This window comes from Oncorhynchus keta, unplaced genomic scaffold (genome assembly GCF_023373465.1).
Source record: "Oncorhynchus keta strain PuntledgeMale-10-30-2019 unplaced genomic scaffold, Oket_V2 Un_contig_4571_pilon_pilon, whole genome shotgun sequence".
Taxonomy (NCBI): Eukaryota; Metazoa; Chordata; class Actinopteri; order Salmoniformes; family Salmonidae; genus Oncorhynchus; species Oncorhynchus keta.
The window spans coordinates 3,954-9,266 of record NW_026287850.1 but is presented as its reverse complement, the minus strand read 5'-3'; the positions used below and the strand labels follow the sequence as shown (position 1 = coordinate 9,266).

Genomic DNA, 5,313 nt, shown 5'->3' with positions numbered 1-5,313 from the left:
TCTTCCACTGTGACAGACTGTATCCCCTCTTCCTCTTCCACCGTGACAGCCTGTATCCCCTCTTCCTCTTCCACTGTGACAGCCTGTATCCCCTCTTCCTCTTCCACTGTGACAGCCTGTATCCCCTCTTCCTCTTCCACTGTGACAGCCTGTATCCCCTCTTCCTCATTCACTCCTAAAGTTTCATCCTCTTCTTTCAATGTGATAGCCTCCTCTTCCTCCTTTTTCATTCTGAAAGCTTCTTCTTCTCCTTTCACTGTGATAACCTCCTCTTTTAAGTCTATGTTCAGCCTCAGAGCTTATTTCTCCGTACAGCAGACCTCCTCACGTCGCCATCTGCTGGCTGCATTGGGTAACGCAAAGAGGCTCTGTCAAACAATATCATAACAAATCATTTCAGTTCGTTTTTTACCACACTACTTACTACCACACAACTACTACGAAGTTGGTTAAAAGAAAAACGGAAACATCCGGTTTTCAGGGATATAGATTATGTTAAACCCAATGACATGTATCGGTAGCGTGGCCGAGCGGTCTAAGGCGCTGGATTAAGGCTCCAGTCTCTTCGGAGGCGCGGGTTCGAATCCCGCCGCTGCCAGATATTTTGGCTCCCGAGCGTCGCAACGTCGCACTGCATCTCAGTGCGAGCACTGGTTCGATTCCAGACTGTGATTGGGTCCCATAGAGTGTCGCACAATTAATCCAGAGACGTCCGGGTTTGTCAAGGGTTTTTGTAAATTAAGAATTTGGCTTGACTAGTTATATAAAGGGAAAAAAAATACAGAATTTCAAATTGATTACATGTAGATTTTTTTTGTCACTGTTCCACAGTGGTGGAAAAAGTACTCAATTGTCATACTTGAGTAAAAGTAAAGATACCTTTTATAGAAAATGACTCAAGTAAAAGTGAAAGACACCCAGTAAATTACTACTTGAGTAAACGTCTAAAAGTATCTGGTTTTAAATGTACTTAAGTATCGAAAGTAAATGGAATTGCTCAAGTGTACTTAAGTATCAGAAGTAAAAGGGTAAACCATTTGAAATTAATATATTAATAAGCAAACCAGACGGCACAATTGTATTTTTTTATTGATGGATTGCCAGGGTCACACTCCAACACTCCAACACTCCAACACTCAGACACTCCAACACTCCAACACTCAGACATCCAACACTCCAACACTCCAACACTCAGACACTCCAACATGTCCAAGTCAGACACTCCAACACTCCAGGGACTCCAACACTCAGACACAGATCACAGGGATGTTCTCTGTTTAACCGCCTGAGCAGACATAACACAAATGTTCTCTGTAAATTAAGTGAGTCCGCCAGATCAGAGGCAGTACAGATCACCAGGGATGTTCTCTGTTTAGTGAGTCCGCCTGAGCAGAGGCAGTACAGATCACCAGGGATGTTCTCTGTTTAGTGAGTCCGCCAGATCAGAGGCAGTACAGATCACCAGGGATGTTCTCTGTTTAGTGAGTCCGCCTGAGCAGAGGCAGTACAGATCACCAGGGATGTTCTCTGTTTAGTGAGTCCGCCAGATCAGAGGCAGTACAGATCACCAGGGATGTTCTCTGTTTAGTGAGTCCGCCAGATCAGAGGCAGTACAGATCACCAGGGATGTTCTCTGTTTAGTGAGTCCGCCTGAGCAGAGGCAGTACAGATCACCAGGGATGTTCTCTGTTTAGTGAGTCCTCCAGATCAGAGGCAGTAGAGATGACCAGGGATGTTCTCTGTTTAGTGAGTCCTCCAGATCAGAGGCAGTAGAGATGACCAGGGATGTTCTCTGTTTAGTGAGTCCTCCAGATCAGAGGCAGTAGAGATGACCAGGGATGTTCTCTGTTTAGTGAGTCCGCCAGATCAGAGGCAGTACAGATCACCAGGGATGTTCTCTGTTTAGTGAGTCCTCTAGAGCAGAGGCAGTACAGATCACCAGGGATGTTCTCTGTTTAGTGAGTCCTCCAGATCAGAGGCAGTAGAGATGACCAGGGATGTTCTCTGTTTAGTGAGTCCTCCAGATCAGAGGCAGTAGAGATGACCAGGGATGTTCTCTGTTTAGTGAGTCCTCCAGATCAGAGGCAGTAGAGATGACCAGGGAAGTTCTCTGTTTAGTGAGTCCTCCAGATCAGAGGCAGTAGAGATGACCAGGGATGTTCTCTGTTTAGTGAGTCCGCCAGATCAGAGGCAGTACAGATCACCAGGGATGTTCTCTGTTTAGTGAGTCCTCCAGATCAGAGGCAGTAGAGATGACCAGGGATGTTCTCTGTTTAGTGAGTCCTCCAGAGCAGAGGCAGTAGAGATGACCAGGGATGTTCTCTTGATAAGTGTGTGACTTGGACCATTTTCCTGTCATAATGTAAAGAGTACTTTTTGGGTGTCAGGGAAAAGTATGGAGTAAAAAAGTACATTATTGTCTTTAGGAATGTAAGTGAAGTAAAATTAAAAGTTGGCAAAAATATAAATGGTAAAGTACAGATACCCCCAAACAACTACTTCATTTTTACTGAAGTACATTACACCACTGCATACACACACTACCACACAATGTCAAAGTGGAATCATGTTTTCAACGTTTTTTAAAACCAAATTAATTAAAAATGAAAAGCTGAAATGTCTTGAGTTTATAAGTATTCAACCCATTTGTTATGGCAAGGAGCCTAAATAAGTTCAGCAGTAGACATGTGCTTTTTAACAAGTCACATAATTAGTTGCATGGACTCACTCTGTGTGCAATGATAGTGTTTAACATGACGACCTCATCTCCGTACCCCAGATATACTGTACAATTATCTGTACGGTCCCTCAGTCGAGAAGTGAATTTCAAACACAGATTCAACCACAAAGACCAGGGAAGTTTTCCAATGCCTCGCAAATAAGGGAACCTATTGGTAGATGAAGAAATATATATATATATAATCCATTTTGAATTCAGGCTGTTTCACAAGAAAATGTGGAATAAGTCAAGGGGTATGAATACATTCTGAGGGCACTGTAGCTCGAGATAAATCATGATCATGAAATTATAACGAAAAGCTATACATACCCAGAAACTCTATCATCGATTAATTAGGCATGCAGCCAATTAGACACGTCACTATTTCAACACGATGGACAGCGATCCGTTTGTGAGATGGCTGTCTGGCTGAAATATTGGATTTTATTTTTAGAGCGGGGCTCAAACTCCAACCTTGCGGGGCTCAAACTCCAACCTTGCGGGGCTCAAACTCCAACCTTGCGGGGCTCAAACTCCAAAACTCCTTGCGGGGCCCAAACTCCAACCTTGCGGGCTCAAACTCCAACCTTGCGGGGTCCAAAGAAACTGCCTTAACTTTAGAAAATGAGCGACTAAAATCAGAAGGCCACCAACGACTGGAGTAGTATTAGTATTTCCTCAACCCTCCTCTCCTCCCTTACTGCATCCTTTGACTCCCTATGTCCCCTATCCTCCAGGCCGGCTCGGTCCTCCCCTCCCGCTCCGTGGCTCGACGACTCATTGCGAGCTCACAGAACAGGGCTCCGGGCAGCCGAGCGGAAATGGAGGAAATGTGGACCTGGCATCCTTTCACTCCCTCCTCTCTACATTTTCCTCCTCTGTCTCTGCTGCTAAAGCCACTTTCTACCATTCTAAATTCCAAGCATCTGCCTCTAACCCTAGGAAGCTCTTTGCCACCTTCTCCTCCTCCTGAATCCTCCCCCCTCCCTCCTCCCCTCTCTGCAGATGACTTCGTCAACCATTTTGAAAAAGAAGGTCGATGACATCCGATCCTCGTTTGCTAAGTCAAACGACACCGCTGGTTCTGCTCACACTGCCCTACCCTATGCTCTGACCTCTTTCTCCCCTCTCTCTCCAGATGAAATCTCGTGTTTAAACAACCTGCCCGACCCTATCCCCTCCTCTCTTCTCCAGACCATTTCCGGAGACCTTCTCCCTTACCTTACCTCGCTCATCAACTCATCCCTGACCGCTGTCCCCTCCCGTCTTCAAGAGCGAGAGTTGCACCCCTTCTGAAAAAACCTACACTCGATCCCTCCGATGTCAACAACTACAGACCAGTATCCCTTCTCTCTTTTCTCTCCAAAACTCTTGAGCGTGCCGAACCGCTATCTCTCTCAGAATGACCTTCTTGAAGAAATCAGTCAGGTTTCAAGACTAGTCATTCAACTGAGACTGCTCTTCTCTGTATCACGGAGGCGCTCCGCACTAAAGCTCCATTTCTGCTCTCATCCTTCTAGACCTATCGCTGTTTACTGTGAACCATCAGATCCTCCCTCTCCACCCTCTCTCCGAATGGGCATCTCCGGCGGCCCACGCTTGGATTGCGTCCTACCTGACAGGTCGCTCCTACCAGGTGGCGTGGCGAGAATCTGTCTCCTCACCACGCGCTCTCACCACTGGTGTCCCCCAGGGCTCTGTTCTAGGCCCTCTTTTCTCGCTATACACCAAGTCACTTGGCTCTGTCATAACCTCACATGGTCTCTCCTATCATTATGCAGACGACACACAATTAATCTTCTCCTTTCCCCTTCTGATGACCAGGTGGCGACCGCATCTCTGCATGTCTGGCAGACATATCATGTGGATGACGGATCACCACCTTGAACCTCAGCAAGACGGAGCTCCTCTTCCTCCCGGGGAAGGACTGCCAATCTAGCCATCACGGTTGACAACTCCATTGTGTCCTTCCCAGAGCGCTAAGAACCTTGGCGTGATGGACAACACCCTGCGAACATCAGGCGGTGTCCCGTTCCTGTGGTTCATGCTCTACAACATCCGCTGTCTGGCTGAGGTCCTAATCCAGGCACTTGTCATCTCCGTTTGATTACTGCAACTCGCTGTTGGCTGGGCTCCCTGCCTGTGCCATTAAACTCCAACTCATCCAGAACGCCGCAGCCCGTCTGGTGTTCAAACTTCCCAAGTTCTCTCACGTCACCCAACTCCTCCGCTCTCTCCACTGGCTTCCAGTTGAACGCATCCGCTACAAGACCATGGTGCTCGCCTACGGGCTGTGAGGGGAACGGCACCTCAGTACCTCCAGGCTCTGATCAGGCCCTACACCCAAACAAGGGCACTGCCATCCACCTCTGGCCTGCTCGCCTCCCTACCACTGAGGAAGTACAGTTCCAGCCCAGTCAAAACTGTTCGCTGCTCTGGCCCCCAATGGTGGAACAAAACTCCCTCACGACGCCAGGACAGCGGGTCAATCAAACCTTCCGGAGACACCTGAAACCCCACCTCTTCAAGGAATACCTAGGATAGGGTAAGTAAGGGTAAGTAATCCTTCTCACCCCCCTTCTCCCCCCCAACAA

General features: G+C 47.6%; 1 non-coding gene across 1 annotated transcript; it reads left to right on the top strand.

Moving 5' to 3' along the window:
• Positions 1 to 516: 516 nt before the first annotated feature.
• Positions 517 to 598, top strand: trnal-aag (transfer RNA leucine (anticodon AAG)). Its single transcript has one exon. It is a non-coding gene; the product is annotated as a tRNA-Leu (tRNA).
• Positions 599 to 5,313: the final 4,715 nt, after the last annotated feature.